This window comes from Lolium rigidum, chromosome 1 (assembly GCF_022539505.1).
Source record: "Lolium rigidum isolate FL_2022 chromosome 1, APGP_CSIRO_Lrig_0.1, whole genome shotgun sequence".
NCBI classification, from domain to species: Eukaryota; Viridiplantae; Streptophyta; class Magnoliopsida; order Poales; family Poaceae; genus Lolium; species Lolium rigidum.
In genome coordinates, this window is record NC_061508.1 from 252,499,765 (window position 1) to 252,517,362 (window position 17,598).

At 47.5% G+C, this 17,598-nt stretch overlaps 1 pseudogene; it reads right to left on the reverse strand.

Moving 5' to 3' along the window:
• Positions 1-1,635: 1,635 nt before the first annotated feature.
• Positions 1,636-2,395, reverse strand: LOC124683511 (annotated as a pseudogene).
• Between the last annotated feature and the right edge of the window lie 15,203 nt (positions 2,396-17,598).

The window sequence follows — 17,598 nt, forward strand, 5'->3', positions numbered from 1 at the left end:
AATAAAAATCCCACTAAAAATTAAAATCTTTATGTGGTTCCTTAGTAAGAAAGTCCTCTTGACCCGTGATAATCTAGCAAAGAGGAATTGAAATGGAAATACGAAATGCTCTTTCTGTGATGATGGGGAATCAATTGAACATTTGTTTATTTCCTGTTCTTTTGCTAGGCTTATTTGGCGGGTGGTTTTTGCTGCATATATAATACTAGAAGGATACCCCGCGCGTTGCAGCAGGAATTTCTCCGATAACTTTATTTTGTAAGAAATAAAAGGATATTAGTTGATTGGAATATGATGTTATTTGTAGGAACATGCAGGATTCAATTGACGTAAATAGTCAAGAGGCTAACTTAAAAAAACTGACTTGAAATGGTTATGTAGTTGGCGGCTAAAAGCTGATGATGTGGATAATTGGATGGCTTAAAACAATAGATGATGTGGCTTGCATGTAGAGTATTAATTAATGAATGTTAGTGAGGGATGACATGGATAATTGGATGGCTACTAGAATGGATGATATGGATAGCTTGCATATTGAGATAGACAACTTAAATGACCCTCTAGTGGGGTTTTGCTTTATAAAAGATATAGATTCCACCTCCATCCAATGTCACAAATATGTTTGGGAATTGGCTTAATAAAACTGACAAAACTGATAAAGTTAGGATTCACATTGGTGTTTCGGCTTTATGTTGGTCAATTTGGAATTGCAGAAATGATATTGTTTTTAACAGAAAAGATGCTACTAATTTCTTGCAGGTTATTCGCACTATAGTTCACTGGATCCAGCTTTGGCGTTTCTTGCTCCTAGAGGACCAGCGGGAGTGCATGGTTTCTGGATGCAACCGCCTTCGAATGGTTGCCCAGGATATTTTCTACAAGGCTACTTGGTGGCCTGTTAAGAGATTGCATGATGCCTAGATTGCTTAGCAGTTTTCTCTTTTTTTGGTGGTTGATTTTTGTATTGATCCTCGTTGATCCTTGAATTGTAAACTTTGGCTGTGTGTATCAACCGATGCAGAGGCCGGGGCGTACCCCATTTTGAAAAAAATTCGATCTCACACAAAGTCTACTGGTATACTGCTATGAACATGGTCCACAGCCCAATGAAGTGAGACTGAGACATATATCCTTTGATGTTTGATAGATCGACCAATTTTTGTAGATCAAAAACCTTTCCGCGAGGCACCTGTAGAAGACAAGAATAAACAACGGAAGAAATTCCGAAACACGTACGATAGCAAAATCAGTTACAAACTTGCCAAGTGCATCATGGATCATTGAGCCATCCACATGTTGCATATATCCCTTTTGAGCTCGATCTATCGGCTAGCATACAACATACTAGTTACAAACACATGACAAGGTGTTCAAATTACCTGCTACTGATACTAAACTATTAGCAATATACATGCATGGATCTAACAAATTAAGCATGGAAAATCTCACAGCTCCAAGCTAGAAAAATTATTAGACCATGATATTAGCTCTCTACGTACATATATGTAGTTATGTACTGGAGCACGCACACACTTCACACTTGGAAAAAAAAATGGTGCCAAACATTCATACATATGCGGGGAGTAGCTAACACCTATGGACACTCCGATCGGCACGTAGCTAGGTCCTATCTAGCTAGTACGCGACGCCGGTCGCTGGGGGCGCATACCCGTACTCCGGCGTGGCGACGGCGAGGCTCTGCTGCTTGCGCAGCTGGTCGTAGAACTTCTTGATGAACTCGTCCGCCTCCTGGTCCACGAGACCGTCTTCCTGATCCGCCGCGTCATCCCTCAGCGGGAACGGCGAGTCAGTGATACGAAGCTGCTTCACCGGCGCCGGGCTGCGGCCGAAGCTCGACCACAGCGCGGGGGAACGCGTCGCCAACACGGCGAGCGCGGCCGCACCGGCGCCGTCGCCGACGACTTCGTTCAGAAGCTGCTCGTCGTTGAGGACCTCGAAGACCTTGGCAATGTCGGCCGCGTCGTAGTTGTACCACCCGGGCTCGGCCCCGTTGGCGCCGCGGTGGGTGCGGCGGTTGTTGCGGCGGCGCCCGCGCTTGGTGGGGATGAGTTGGATGGGCGGGTAGGAGAGGGTGTTACTGCAGCTGAACTCCACCTCGCGGCCGGCGCCGTGCGGGTTGTAGACGGCGAGCGAAGGGTCTGGTTGTCGTGGTGGCGCCTTCTGGGCGGCGGGCTGGTCGTCATGGTGGCCGTACGTGGGCGCGCGGTGATTAGCTTCCCGAGGGCCTTGCCGGCGATCTTGCTGCGCTGGAGGATGAGCTGGAGATCCATGGACTGCTTCCGCCGCTTAGACATGCCCTTGCGGTCTTGCGGAGCATGAACAGCACGGCGCGCACCACGTGCCACAGCCGCCGCGGGGCCATGTTCGGCTCCATCGCTGTTGTCTATTGGATTTGCTTGCGACTCGTGTTTCTTGCGCTTCTCTGTGATTGTTGGGTTCGTGCGCAAGGACTGAGTGAGTGAGTGACTGAGTGAGAGAGGTTTCTTCTTCGTGGGGATGCTTTGCTGCTTTGGGGTTTTAGGCTTTAGCACGAGTAGAGCAGGGTGGAGTTGATGGGGTATTTAAAGGGAGGTAATAATTGAAAAGAAACGGCCAATGGAGCCTATTTTATGATTTTTTTATCAGGTGGTGGGAGCTTCGTGTTTGCCTATATCAATCACTTAGAGCATGTCTAACAAACCCCTTAAAAGGGCCAAACCTGTACAATAATCGCTGAAATATGGGGTAGGGTTCTACCCGGCTGTCTAGCAGATCCCGTAAAACAGGCCTCCGCGTTGATTTTTTTCTGTTTCGGCTAGGGGTGGCTTCTGGCCTCCTACTTGTGCGGGGCGGGAGACGAAATACAGGGCAAACCCAGCATCCCATTTTAGCTAGGGCGCGCGGACATTTCAGATTTCGCACCCGTTTACCCGAGCGCCGCCGCCGTAGCCACCCGCGCGCCGCCGCCGGAAACCTTCAGATCCGGCCTCCTCCGCCGCCCGTCGAGTCGCGCCGCGCTGCGTCGACGCCCACCGCATCTCCGCCGGACATCCGCGCCCCTCCGCACGCGCCGCCGCACCCCCACCGTGGTCTCCGCCGCCGTCAAACCCACGGTGAGTACTCCGCCGCGTTTCTCTTCTTTTCGCCGGTAGAATCGATATGCTTTGAGGTTGATCTATGCTTCACGGTGGTAGATGACTTCGGAGGATGTGCATATGGAGGATTTGGTGGATTCGTCGACCGATTGGTCCTCATCGGAATCCGATGATTCGGACCTCGACGAGTTGTTGAACGACAACGACACGGAGATGCTGCTGCTGCTCCTGTTCGGCATGAAGCAAATTGAGGACCGCGCCAAGCTGCAGGATCAGAGAAAAGGATCCACTATGGGGCGTATGTTGGCAATTCCGAAAAACATTATTGTAATAATTATGACGATTATTGTGTGATTTAAAACTTTTATTCAATGTGAATGTTGTATTGGTTGTAATATCCAATTTGTCAAAAACCCTATTTTGAGGGGTTGAAAACTCGTCCGAGCTAGCAAACCCCGTATCCCCAACCCGTAAAACAAAATTTTTTTTTTTACGGGTTGGTGATACGGGATCTGCTAGCTCGGACGATTTTTCGGCCGGTGGAAAGTGAATACAGAGTCCTCTATTCGCGTTTTACATGGCAGAAAAATAGGAGGTCTGTTAGACATGCTCTTAGACCTGTCCGTCGCACCACGAAAGAGCCGAGCTATCCCGGCCTGGCTAATTAAATTTCCCAATTAATTATAATCTTACCATTTCTAAAAATAGAAATGTTTTTCTAACTTCCAGAAACATTATTTATTAGTGTACCTTGTTTCTTTAGTTTCAGTTTTTCTCAAGTTTTTTGTCCTCTATTTTTCGTTGGCAGCTAGCGATTGGGTCTTTTTGATTCATCCCGCTTGTACCTGCCCCTACCTTACCCTACCAATTCCGACTAGCTAGACCCACAACAAAAATGCATTTCCAGAAACATCATTTTAAAGCATTTTACTTCATCTATCTCCAATTATCCTGTGTTTTAGCTTTGGTCAAAGCGACCGAGTATATGGAAAAGATGATTTCAACATCTAAATATTTTGACTAAGTGATCGACTTTGGCCAAAGCTAAACCGCGGAGTAATTTGAGACAGAGCGTCCTTATTTTCCCTTTATTCTGCTTTGATATGCTTTGTTACTCTCATAGTTTTCTAAGGAAAACACTAGCATCCTAATGTGTGTATTTACATTTTGGATTCTTTTTCCGTGTGTAAGAAAGTTGTACATGTAAAAAAGAAAAATTGTTATGTTTGTGCCAAATATTATGTATGAGCTGAGCTACGTACAAACTTGGAGTTGTACCAGGCGTGGACAGGCGACAACATCTATGATGTCTAGCCGTCTCCACCGTCTCTTCAAATCTGGGCCGCTCGGGCCCTCTCCCTCTTCTCTGTGGCGCCGGTGTTGACCGGGTGAGGGTCCCCTCCCCTTGAACATTTGTAGTGTAGGTCTAGGTGTCTAGGGTTACGTTTAGGCCTCTATGGCGTATGGCTTTGTGCCGTCTTGGAGTGTGCTTCCAGCGCATGCATGCCGTGTGTGGTCGTTTGTAGTGGAGTTCCTGCTGGTGGTGGCAATGAGGTGTTGCGTGCAACTGGTGGGAGCAACGCAATGTCTCGTTCAATAAACTCGGCCTAGATGGGAACTCTCCCTTCTTTGTGCTTGCTCAATCTGGTAGCCATGCCGGTCGAGGCCGGGCTGACCTAATGGGATTTGGCGGTCCAGGGATAGAGGACCCCACTTTCATGAGCACACACTCGGTGGCCTTTGTTTGCCAGACGACTCTAAAGGCCATCAGGTGGCCACGCTCGTCGGAGATGTTTTTTGGCTCTTCTTCAACCTCCATGCGGAGGCCTTGCGCGGAGCTGGTTTTGACGCTCCACGTCAACTTGGAGCCAAGTGGTGTAGTCCTTGATACCGGTGAAGACGGCCACGCCGGGATCTCTCTCTTTCTCAGATCCATCCTCCAAGAAGGGAATAGTGCACAAGCGCCATCGTCGCCTGATCAACAGATTTTAGATTTTCACCCTGAAGATAGTCCTCGCTCTTAAAATCATGCCTTCAACAAGGCCATTGCTAGGCACAACCAGTTAAGATCAGACCTTGGATTTTCACCCTGAAAGGTAGGACTCTGAACTTTACCTGCGCTGCCATCCCCACTTGCGTATTGCTACTGCGAAACCCAAACACCAAGCAAGTCCCTCAATATCATGGAGACTGAAACCTCCATTGGTAGTCATCCAATCCGGCCTTCATGATTGACCAGAATGTCATCTGCTGGCAACATAGAAGAAAGCTTCGTGCCTCTCCCTACAGAACAAAACGGTCAGAATAAAATCATGGGTGTGCACGATCGAATACCAGCCGACCCAACAAACTCCAGGCATAAGGTGTATTGTTACATTTGCTAGCAGAGCTTTCAGAACTCACCACTCTAGCCATATAAAGAAAGACCGACCTCAGGAAGGTCACCGCCAACCCACACTACGTTCCACGGAACCGTGCCGAGCTTGTCCTGCTCGCCCATGGGAAAAGTCCGGGTGGATGTGTCATTTGGAGGACGCGACAATTGCCGGGTGGAAAATGTTCTGTTCGAGGTGGTGGACTTAGACAGTCCTTACCATGCGTTGCTGGGGAGACCGGCGTTGGCGGCATTTATGGACTCAACCCATACGGCGTATCTCAAGATGAAGATGCCGGCACCTTCTGGACCCTTGACTGTGGTAGGAAACTACAAGGTCTCACTGGAAACCGCTTCCGCCAGATCAAATCTGGCCGAATCGTTGGTAATCGCAGAGGAAAAAAGGAGAATGAAAACTGCGGTTGCGCTGGCTCAGTCCTCACAATTGAGCTTAGCGGCAATGAGTGGCAGCCTGGGCACACCGGCATTCAAGCCAACCAAGGAAACAAAAGACATTGTCCTAGACCCGGCTTACCCTGAGCGCACCGTTCACATCGGTGCCGGTCTCAATGAGGCATAGGAAAGCGCGCTCGTCAACTTCCTCCGTGAGAATCGGAATATCTTTGCCTGGTCTACTGATGACTTGGTAGGTGTTCTGAGGGAGTTGGTTGAGCACTCTCTGAACGTCCGGAAGGATGCGAAGCCGGTAAGGCAGCCGTTGCGCCAGTTCGCTGAAGATAGGAGGAAAATCATTGGAGAAGAAGTTACAAAGTGACTAGTTGCCGGTTTCATCGTGGAAGTACTGCATACTGAGTGGCTAGCCAATCCGGTGCTGGTCGAGAAGAAAAAATATGAGGAACCAAAAGCTCCAAAGGTGTGGCGCATGTGCATCGACTACACCAACCTGAACAAGGCTTTCCCAAAAGATCCTTTCTCTTTACCCCGGATCGATCAAGTGATTGATTCTACTGCTGGCTGTGAGTTGTTGTCTTTTCTGGATGCTTATTCCGGTTTCCACCAGATTCCCCTGAAAAAAGAAGATCAAATAAAAACTGCGTTTATCACCCCGCACGGGGCTTATTGCTATGTCACTATGCCTTTCGGTTTGCGCAACACTGGTGCAATGTACCAGTGCTGTATGCAAAAGTGTTTGTTTGATCAAATTGGAAAGAATGTGCAAGTCTATGTGGACGATGTCGCGATAAAAACTAAGGTCAAGGAAATCTTGATCGACGATTTAAGGCAAACGTTTGACAACCTGAAAAGGTTCCGGATGAAACTCAATCCGGCAAAATGCACCTTCGGTGTTCCAGCCGGCAAATTGCTTGGCTTTCTCGTATCAAGCCGGGGAATAGAGGTTAATCCAGTAAAGATCCAGTCCATTGAAAGAATGACCATACCACAAGATCTTAAAGATGTACAAAAGTTTACCGGAAGCTTGGCATCGCTAAGCCGGTTCATAAGAAGGTTGGGGGAAAAGGCCCTGCCGCTCTATGCTTTGATGAAAAAATACGATACCTTCGTCTGGACCCCTCAGGCAGACGCAGCGTTCAAAGAGCTAAAGCCAATACTAGCCACTATGCCAGTATTTGCTTCGCCTCTAGAAAGAGAGCCCATGCTGTTGAACATAGCAGCAACAAACCGGGTTGTGAGTGTGGTAGTTGTGGTTGAAAGAGAAGAGGAAGGAAAAACCGTGCAGAGATCGGTATACTGCCTGAGCGAGGTGCTCTCCCTCTCAAAACAAAACTACCCTCACTTCCAGAAAATGACCTATGGCATGTTCATGGCCGCCACAAAGCTCAAGCACTATTTTGAAGAGCACCCCATGAAAGTGGTGAGTGAGGCACCCATTTCAGACATCATTTGCAACAAGCATGCTAGCAGCAGGATTGCTAAGTGGGCAATTCAGATATCACCGTACGTACCGGTTTACAAAAGAAGAGACGCCATAAAATCACAAGCCTTGGCTGATTTTCAAGTCGATTGGGCGGAAATGCAATACAAACCGCCGGAACACAAGATAGAGTACTGGAAGATGCACTTTGATGGATCCAAGCTCTAGGATCCAAAGAAGGGCCAAGGCCTACACTATCATCAATGGTGAGGTGTACAAAAGAAGTGTTACCGGTGTCCTCCAAAGGTGTGTGGAACCGGAAGAGGGAAAAGTTGGTGGAAATTCACCAAGGAGAGTGCGGGCACCATGCTTCATCAAGGGCGCTGGTGGCAAAAGTGTTCCGGCATGGGTTCTACTGGCCCACGGCTCTGGAAAAGGCTGAGGATTTGGTACGAAAATGCAATGGGTGCCAGCGGTACGCCAAGCAAAACCATACCCCAGCATCCGGTCTCAAAACTATACCATTAACTTGGCCGTTTGCTGTTTGGTGCATTGACATGGTTGGTCCATTCAAAACCGCAAGGGGCAACATGACTCATGTCCTGGTAATGGTGGATAAATTCACCAAGTGGCTGGAAGTAAAACCTATCGCAAAGTGTGATGGGCATACTGACATAGGCATCCCCAATGGGCCTGCCGAAGATGGTACCCGGGGTTTACTGAAGGCCCACGACCCGAAAGATAAGAAGAATTCGGAAGCCCAGCTTGCTAGTTAAGGAAAGTTAGAGTTTTATTAGGAGAGAACACTTGTAATATTGCGGGAGGAGTTAGAAACCTTTCCGGACTATGTAACTTGTACATCACGAATCCCTCGGCTCCACCTCCTATATAAGGGGGAGTCGAGGGACAAAGAAAGCATCGATTCATTATCTCACAAACCCTAGTTTTCATATCGTCGAGCACTTTTCGGCTGAAACCTTCGAGATCTACTTGCACTCTACTTCTAACTAAACCCTAGTCTACAACCCGTAGGCATTGATAAGTTAATACCTTGTCAATTGGCGTCGTCTGTGTGAATTAGAGGCGTCAAGGATCTGATCTCGATGGCACGTTCAAGATCGTCGACTTCATCAACAGCAAGCAACGCGATGGATCGAGGTAAACAGATCGCAACTGGTCCTGTCGATTTTGTTCCTCACCCGCCCTTCCGTTTGGATGCATATGCGTATCTGGAGGAGCCTATGGAGATGACGTTCGGAAGATTCCACTTCCGCGTCGAAAAGGAGGGAGCGTATCGTCTCGAAATTCCGATCTCATCGGGATTATCGGCGGCCGATTCCGATTTTTCGAGCTCAACATTGTCAATCGAGTCAGGCGAAGAGGAGACTTCATTGCCACGCTTCATCAGCACCAGGGCAAGCGAAAAGCTCGCCAAGATCTTCAGCGACATGTCCTTCGAGTCATCTGCGGACTCAGATATAAGCGATGACTCGAATAGTGTCGAAAGCTTCAACTTCATCGACAGATCCACTACCATTGGCAAGGTCTTCACCAATCTCTATGATGGTGTCACCAAACCCAACATGGTTCAGTATCCAAAATATCATCAGATCTATGCAATCGGAGATCCGAGTCGCCCACAAGAGGAGACATTAGAGAACTTCGACGAGGCAGGGAATCCATATGTCGATCCTGCAGATCTCACGAGAGGTCTAGGGACAAAATATATCGGACCAGGGACACGAGAGATGGTGCGATTTCCACAAGAAGTGTGGGATCGAGTTGCAAGAGCTATTAATGGTACAGAGCCATTGACTGTAACGGCGACACCTGAGGAGTTACAAGCATACCAGTATAGGCTTGCACGTACCAGGCGGGAGCTCGAGAAGCAGAAAATCGAGTTGGATAGAAGGCAGGAAGCAGCCTCTGCATCAAGCAGGCGAAGGGCAGAGTTAAGTCGACGATCGGGAACTTCGGGAGATAGCCACGGGGAAGCTCGGAACAGAGCAAGATCAAGGCTGCAAAACATACCTGAGGGAGAAAGAGAGCACTTGGTTCAAAACCTCGACATGTCTTTTATGTCGATAGACATGAGAGGGAACATTATCCCCAAGACACCAGAAGCTGGGTATATGGTGATACAGGCCTTTATCCTTGCATCCAGGCCACCTCCGGGAGATCCAAGGGAGGCATTGTACAACATGGCGATGGCAGGAGTCGGGGCCATGGGAACCGCGTTTGCAGCAACACCTCCCGAAGGAACAGTAAGGAAAAATAGTCCACGGCCTGCGGCAGCAGCAACAGATCCTGAAAGAACGAGTGGAGCAAGAGACACAGCAGCGCAAGCGAGGGTGGACAGAGCACGACAAAATAGAAGGGAACATCGGCACTCCCCAGAGCTAGATGACGAGGATATGTGTGGGCTGCCGTGCTTCACGAGGAGGGTCCGAAAAACTCGAGTCCCTTCAGGATTCAAATTGCCTGATAACTTCAAAAAATTCGACGGCCCGCAAGATCCAGAAGATTGGCTAGTTGATTTACCCCGAGACAGTAAAGTTGACAGGAGGAACCAAAGCAACAGCTATGCAGAGCATCCAGGTACATCTAAGTGGAGCCGCGCGATCTTGGATAAAGAAGCTTCCTCCAGGATCTATCGACAGCTGGGATTTCCGGTCCACTTGCGAAAAACCTGCATCACTAGAGGAACTGAGGGCGTGTCGACAAAAGCCAGACGAACCAATGAGGAAGTACATCCAAAGATGGAATATCATTAAAAACTCGGCAGAGAATATATCTGACGAGAGGGCGATAGATGCGTTTGTCGCAGGAATCAGGCGGGGAGATTTTGTCGAGGACTTGGGGAGAACCAACCCAAAGACAGTATCCACACTAATGGAGATAGCAAACAGATGGGCAGATGGAGAAGATGATATTCACAACAAACGGCATAGGTCACCAGAGGAGGACCGCGGTCGAAATTATCAAAATAGGCGACGATTTCCTCGGCAGTACTCAAGCTATGATGTTCCTGGACAAATTTCGGCTGGCTTTCGAGCAAGCGCCGGAGGAAACAATAGAGATGACTATCAGAGGAGCAACGAGCAGCGAGGCGACAATAGAGATGACTCCCGAAACAACAGGCAAAATACTGGGCCAAGATTCCAGAGACCTTTTGTGTCCCCCGAGGAGATGATGAACGGGCCGTGTCAGATGCATTTTTATCTCGACAAAAATGGAAAGAGACAGTCAGGACACTTGCAAAAGGATTGCCGAAATTTCCAGGCAACGTTAAGGTGGGCAGGGCACGCCAATGCCCAGGCAGCACATAGAAATCCCCAAGGACCCAGGAGTGAGATCCACTTGCCACCTCCTCCCGCAATCACGGACGAAAATCGACACCAGCTCAGAATAGCTGCAGCACCTGCACCACCACCTTATGTTGATCCCAATTCCAACGGAGCGGTCTCAATGATTCAGAAAGGCAGGCCATCCAATAGAGCTCAGAAAGTAATCTCGCGACAGGTGTTCATGGCAGAGAAGATGCCTCCACCAACGGTCGAGTACCTCAATTGGTCAGGGCAAGACATTGGCTTCACAATAGCGGATCATCCACAGCAAGTTCCTCGACCAGGGCAGTCAGCACTTATCTGACCAGCAGTAATTGCAGGATTCGACGTATCTCGAGTATTCATAGATGGAGGCAGCAGTTTAAACCTTATGTATGCAGATACATTAAGGAAGATGAATACATCTCTAGCAAATCTGAAACCAACTGACACACGTTTCCATGGCATCACACCGGAGAAGCCAAGTTATCCGTTGGGGAAGATCAATCTCGACGTTCAGTTTGGGACCCGAGAAAACTACAGAATAGAGAGGCTGGAATTTGAAGTCGTGGATTTCCCATCACAATACCACGCTTTGTTGGGACGACCAGCATATGCCAGGTTTATGGTGGTACCACATTACACGTACCTGTTGTGGAGGATGCCTGGACCTAAGGGACCAATCACTGTCAAAGGAAGTTTCGCGCTAGCTGATAAGTGTGACAAGGATTTTCATCGACTGTCAGAAACCTTCGGGATGCAAGCAGAGTACATGGCGTCAAGGCTCACGACTGATTATGATGTGCTGCCAGATGTCAGAAGGCCCAACAAAGAATCAACCTTCAACACTGAGAAAAATTCTAAGGAGGTGCAGATTCACCCAATAGATCCAAAAAAGACGACGTCCATTGCGACAGACATGGACCTCGCATAGGAAAGCGCGCTCGTCGAGTTCCTCCGTGAGCACTAGAAAATCCTTGCATGGTGTCCAGCTGACATGCCAGGAGTACCCAGGGAACTTGCCGAGCACCACCTAAACTTGGATCCGTTAGCGACACCAATAAAACAACCTTTGCGGCGTTTTTCGGAGCCAAACCGCAAAGCTATGCTATCAGAAATTGATCGACTGAGAGAAGCTGGTTTCATCAAGGAGCAGCATACAGAGGCCACGTGGGTCACAAACCCAGTATTGGTCCCGAAGAAAAACACTAAAGTCCTTCGCATGTGTGTCGACTTTACGTGCCTTAACAAACATTGTCCAAAGGATCACTTTCCCCTCCCGAGGATCGATCAAATTATCGATTCCACGGCAGAATGTGAACGTCTTTCCTTCCTGGATGCATATTCTGGTTATAACCAGATCAGATTGAAAGAAGAGGACGAGGTCAAAACAGCGTTCATCAAATCCTATGGCGTGTTTTGCTATAGAACAATGCCTTTTGGTCTGAAAAACGCGGGAGCAACGTACCAGAGGATGATGCAGAAGTGTCTAGCAACACGTACAGATCGGGAAAAACGTACAAGTCTACATTGACGATGTCGTGATAACTTCAAAAAAGGGGACAACGCTAATCGAGGACCTGAAGGAAACTTTCGACAACCTCGACAAGTTTTGCCTCAAGTTGAACCCAACAAAGTGTTCTTTCGGCGTCCCTGCAGGAGAACTTCTTGGGTTCCTAGTTTCAGCGAGAGGGATTGAAGCTAATCCCGAAAAAATCCAAGCTATCGTAACAATGAGAAAGCCAACAAAGTTGAAAGAAATACAGCAGCTAACTGGGCGAGTAGCAGCTTTAAGCAGATTTGTCGCCAGGCTAGGAGAAAAGGCGTTACCGTTCTATGCTTTAATCAAGCAAGGAGATAAATTCCAGTGGAACGAAGAAGCAGATAGAGCCTTCGAGGATTTAAAGCGCAGAATTTCGACACCACCAATCTTGGTGGCGCCGAAAGAGAAGGAACCTCTCCTATTATACATTGCAGCCACACCTCAGGTGGTTAGCACGGCGCTATTCGTCGAAAGAGAAGAAGAAGGAAAACTTCATGGAGTGCAAAGGCCGGTATATTTCATCAGTGAAGTTTTATCGCCTTCCAAACAGCGGTACCCGCAGTACCAGAAGTTAGCATATGGAGTATTCACAACAGCAAGAAAATTGCGCCACTATTTTTCGGCACACCCGATAATAGTGGTCAATGAAGCACCTCTATCAAATATACTGAACAATCCAGAAGCTACAGGACATGTCTCCCTTTGGGGGATAGAACTTTCTCCTCGGGACATCACGTATGAAAAAAGAAAAGCAATAAAGTCGCAAATTCTGCCAGATTTCATCGCAGAGTGGATGGAGCTGCAAAATACAGGACCTCCAGATTTCATCGCAGAGTGGATGGAGCTGCAAAATACAGGACCTGCAAAATACGTTCCCAAACGCATCTAACAATGAAGCAGAATATGAAGCTCTCATATACGGGATGAAGATGGCAAAAGCTTGTGGTGCAACCCGATTAAAAATCTTTGGCGACTCATAGTTGGTAGCTCAAGAGGTCATGAACCAATGTGATGCAGTCAATGACAGCATGTTGGCATACAAGGAAGTGTACAACGAGCTCGAAAAGTTATTTGATGGATGCGAAGTAAATCACATTAGCAGGCTGAGCAATGATGAAGCCGATGTTCTCGCAAACATCGGGTCGCAGTGCCTTGCAATTCCGCCAGGAGTGTTTTGGGAAGAAATAACCGAGAGATCCACCAAACCAAAGAAGACGCAGAAGAAGGAAAAGGAGGAGAAAACTTCGACGGCTCTCAAGGAAACACCAGAAGAAGAAGAGGACCAGGAGCTGGTGATGATGGTGGAGGTCCCATGGATGCAAGCGTACATATCATATATCCTAAGGAAAGAAATACCCGACGATCCAGTTGAAGCAAGGCGAGTTATTCGACGATCCAAGGCCTTTACAGTAGTCAAAGGGGAGTTATACAAGCATAGTATTTCCGGCGTGTTACAAAGATGCGTCACACCCAAAGAATGAAGGATAATCTTAAAGGATGTAAACGAGGGAGTATGTGGTCATCACGCGAGCAGTCGAGTTATTGCGGCCAAGGTTTTTCGGGCTGGATTTTACTGGTTGACAGCAATCGAGGATGCGAAGGAGATAGTAAAAAACCTGCGACGTGTGTCAGAGATTCGCCGCAAAACCCCACTCTCCAGCAGCAGAGCTGATGCCAATACCATTGTCTTGGCCCTTTGCCCAATGGGGTCTCGATATGGTGGGAAAATTACACAAGGCCTCACCAGGAGGATACGAGTACATGCTTGTTGCTGTCGATAAATTCACCAAGTGGATAGATGCGAAGCCGATAAATTCACCAGATGCAGCGTCAGCAATAAATTTCGTGAAGAGCATTGTTTTTTTTGATTTGGAGTACCTCATAGCATCGTCACAGACAATGGTAGTAACTTTACGTCCAAGGAATTCAAGGCATACTGCGCAGAAGTAGGCATCAAATTGCACTTCACGTTAGTTGGGCACCCGCAAACCAATGGTCAAGTCGAGAAAGCCAATGGTATCATCTGCAACGGTATTAAGAAGCGCCTGCTAGGACCACTTGAAAAGGCTCGACATACTTGGCCAGAAGAGTTGCCAAGTGTTTTATGGAGTATTCGAACAATGCCAAATACAGCGACACAAGAAACTCCATTTTTTCTGGTCCATGGAGCTGAGGCAGTATTATCGATCGAAATAGAGCATGATTCCCCAAGAGTCACAGAGTATGATGAAGAAACTTCAAGAAGAGCATTAGAGGACAATGTAGATGCACTTGATGAAGCTCGAGACGAAGTATTATCATGGGTCACCAAGTACCAGCAAGACCTGAAAAACTACTACAGTCGACGACTGCGGCCAAGATCCTTTCAGGTCGGAGATTTAGTCCTATGGCTCAATCAACAGAGTACTGAAAAACTCGAGTCGCCATGGCTTGGCCCCTACATCGTCACCGAAGTAATAGAAGGAGGAGCATACAGGATCAAGGACAAGAAGACAGGGGTTCCCGAGAAAAACCCCTGGAACGTGGCGCAACTCAGGCGTTTCTACGCTTAGAGTCGAAATATAGTCCTCCTTTCTAAAAATACAATATACTGAAACGCCCGCGAGTTTTCAGACGCACTCTTTTCCTTTTCAGGGCACCGAGTGGGGCTGGAAAGGTTTTTAATGAGGCGGGCTCGTGGTGCTGCAATATAGTAAAAGATATTGATGACATACATCTTTTTCGTCGATAGGCTCGGGGGCTCATAACCCACAACAACAAAATATATATATTCTCGCAAAATTGTAAATTCATCGAGACGAAAAAATAGTATAAGCTCCGGCCAAAGGCTCGGGGGCTTCGCAATATAGATTACACTTCACAATATAGACAACTTCTTTAACACAAAGAATTCGACAAAAAATATAGACATGATTTCTCGCAATATAGTACAACTCATTCAAATGCCTAATATACTATCTATGGATAGACCTTTGTTATTTGCAGCAGTCGTCTTATGATCAGTATAGCTCCCTTTGACAAAGAATTCAGAGTCCATCCGAAGAAGTTCGTCCATCATTTCTTCAGCTACAGGAGTCACAATGTCATTGATTTCGTCGACGTTGCTTTTTCGCTTCGATTTCTTGGCCAGGCACTTGGAAACAATCTTCGTCAGATCTAATTTTCGATGGCAGATCTGTATCATGATCATGGCGAATCTTGCTCCAGCAGTCAATTGAGCTCGTACAAAGTTATGAATACGAGGGCATCCCGAAACTTTTTCATCAAACCAAGAAGAGTGTCTGGTGCCTCGTCCCGAGGAAACATCGTCTTGTAAACAAGGGACAATGTTCTAGTGCAGAAATCAAGGAACTCGCGAACCTGACAGGCGCGGTCTTGAAACCTGACAATCTGTCGGGTCCGCTCTGGAGTGGCCCAGAACAGAAAACCGTGGTCAAGAGAAAGGCTAACGAGGAGATTCGTCCTTACGTTTACCCTTTCATCTTCAGCAGCAGCGTCGAGAAAGGAACCTATTTGGCGACGGCACGAGAAATTTAAAAAAGGATACAACAGAAAGATAGAGGAAGTTCTGGGTTGAAAAAGCATACCTGACATATCTACACTGGCCTCATTCATCAGTTCGAGCATATAATTCTCTCGAGTGGTTGCCTTTTCAGCCTTAGAAACGGCGGCTTCCTTGGCAGCTATGGCTTCTCGAGCTTGTTGAAGTGCGATTTTCTCTTTTTCGGATGCCTTGCGAGATTGCTCCATCATCACAAGTGTTTGCTTCTTCGCATGCTGAAGTTGTTGACGAAGTTCTTCCAAGTCTTGCGATAAACTCTTACTCGAGGAATATTCATCAAGTTCATTATTCACAAGCGCTTTCTTCGAGCGAGAAGAGGAAGGCAAAACATCGGAAGGAGCAGGAGTTGGAGTATAGTTATCGAACGTCAACTGAAAGAAAAGGCTTGACATCAATCAGCAAGCAAGATAGAATTTCATTGATTTTTAGAATATTTACAAGACATTACAATGGAGAAAGCCCTAACAAACTAGTGTGGTAGGCGTCGCCAAAGCTACTTTGGCGACAGCATCAAAAGAAAAAAAGAAAAGAAAGAAAGAGTGGTCTACTTGACCTCTGGCTTGGATGCGCTTGGAGCAGGCGTTGGTTTAACACCAAGGTAGGCAAGGATTGGCTTCGAGGAAGGTTTGGCAGCTCTAATTAGAGATTGCCACTTCTTAGTTTCCATCTGCCCTATGTCGCCAACCTTGGCCCAGTCGACATTTTGTTGGCTATCAGAAATCAACGCGATAGTGCCCTCTACGCCAACTTTCAGGCCCTCTTGGCGAAGTTTGCACCCAAGATCTTCCGGCACGTTGAAGCCTTTGGCAAGAGCAACAAAAGTGTCGGGCTCCTTTTTCTTTGGGAAGAAGTAGGGGAAAAGCTTCGGCAAACCTGCCTCAGCATCAGCAAGGCCTTCGCGTGCTTCATCCCCATGGATTTCAAGAAGGGACAGCGCGTCGAGAAGCTCGTCACCTTCAGGACCATCCACTTCGTATTCTTGATGAGTTCTCCCTGAAAACAAGCAAAGGGTAGCTCATAAGTAAAGAAAGCTCGGAAAATGTGAAGCAACCCGAGGAAATGCACAAGGATTCGAGTACTCACTAACAGAACGTCGGCTCTGTGCTTCCAAGCGACTGAGGATCTTCTCCTCTCGAGCAGCTTGCTCAGCTATTTTGTCGCTCAAAGCAGTTTCTGCGTCGTGAAGCCTCTTCCAAAGATTTTCAACACCAGTAGCATCTGCCTTGGCCTTTTTAGCATCTGCCTTGGCCTTGTTAGCATCTGATTCAGCCTTCTTACGAGCCTTTTCACTTTGCTCCAATTTTTGAGCAAGTGCATCGGCACGCTTGTTGGCTTCCGCAAGTTTTTCTGCCAAAATAGTCAAAACCAGTAAAAAACAGGACAAGAAAGGAGCGAGAAGTCATAGGGCTAGGAGAAGCAGAAAAATATTACCTTCAACTTTGCTAGCATATTCACGGTACCCGACGAATTGGGCACCGAAGCGGATGAACTCCTTAATCAAAGGCTGATAAAGAAAGATAAAGAAAAAGGCATCAATATAGTCAAAAGCTCGACAGCACAAAGAAAAAAAGAAGCAAACCATGAAAAAAGTAGACAGCATCGGAAAGTACTCAGGGACTTACATCATCTAAAAGAGGAGTCGAGGAGCCACCCAATTGTAAGGCAGGCTCCGTGATTGACTCAACCCTTGTCCTCTTTGGCGAAGGGGCAAGGGGGCTTGCAGGAGTAGTTGGTTGATCGGTGTTTTGTTGAGGAGGCGACGATTCTTCTCTTTCAACTTGCACCTCAGACACAACTAAAGTACGCGACGTACTCATTCGAGCAGTCGCGTCAATAGCTTGCGCCTCTTCCTCGTCACCACTGC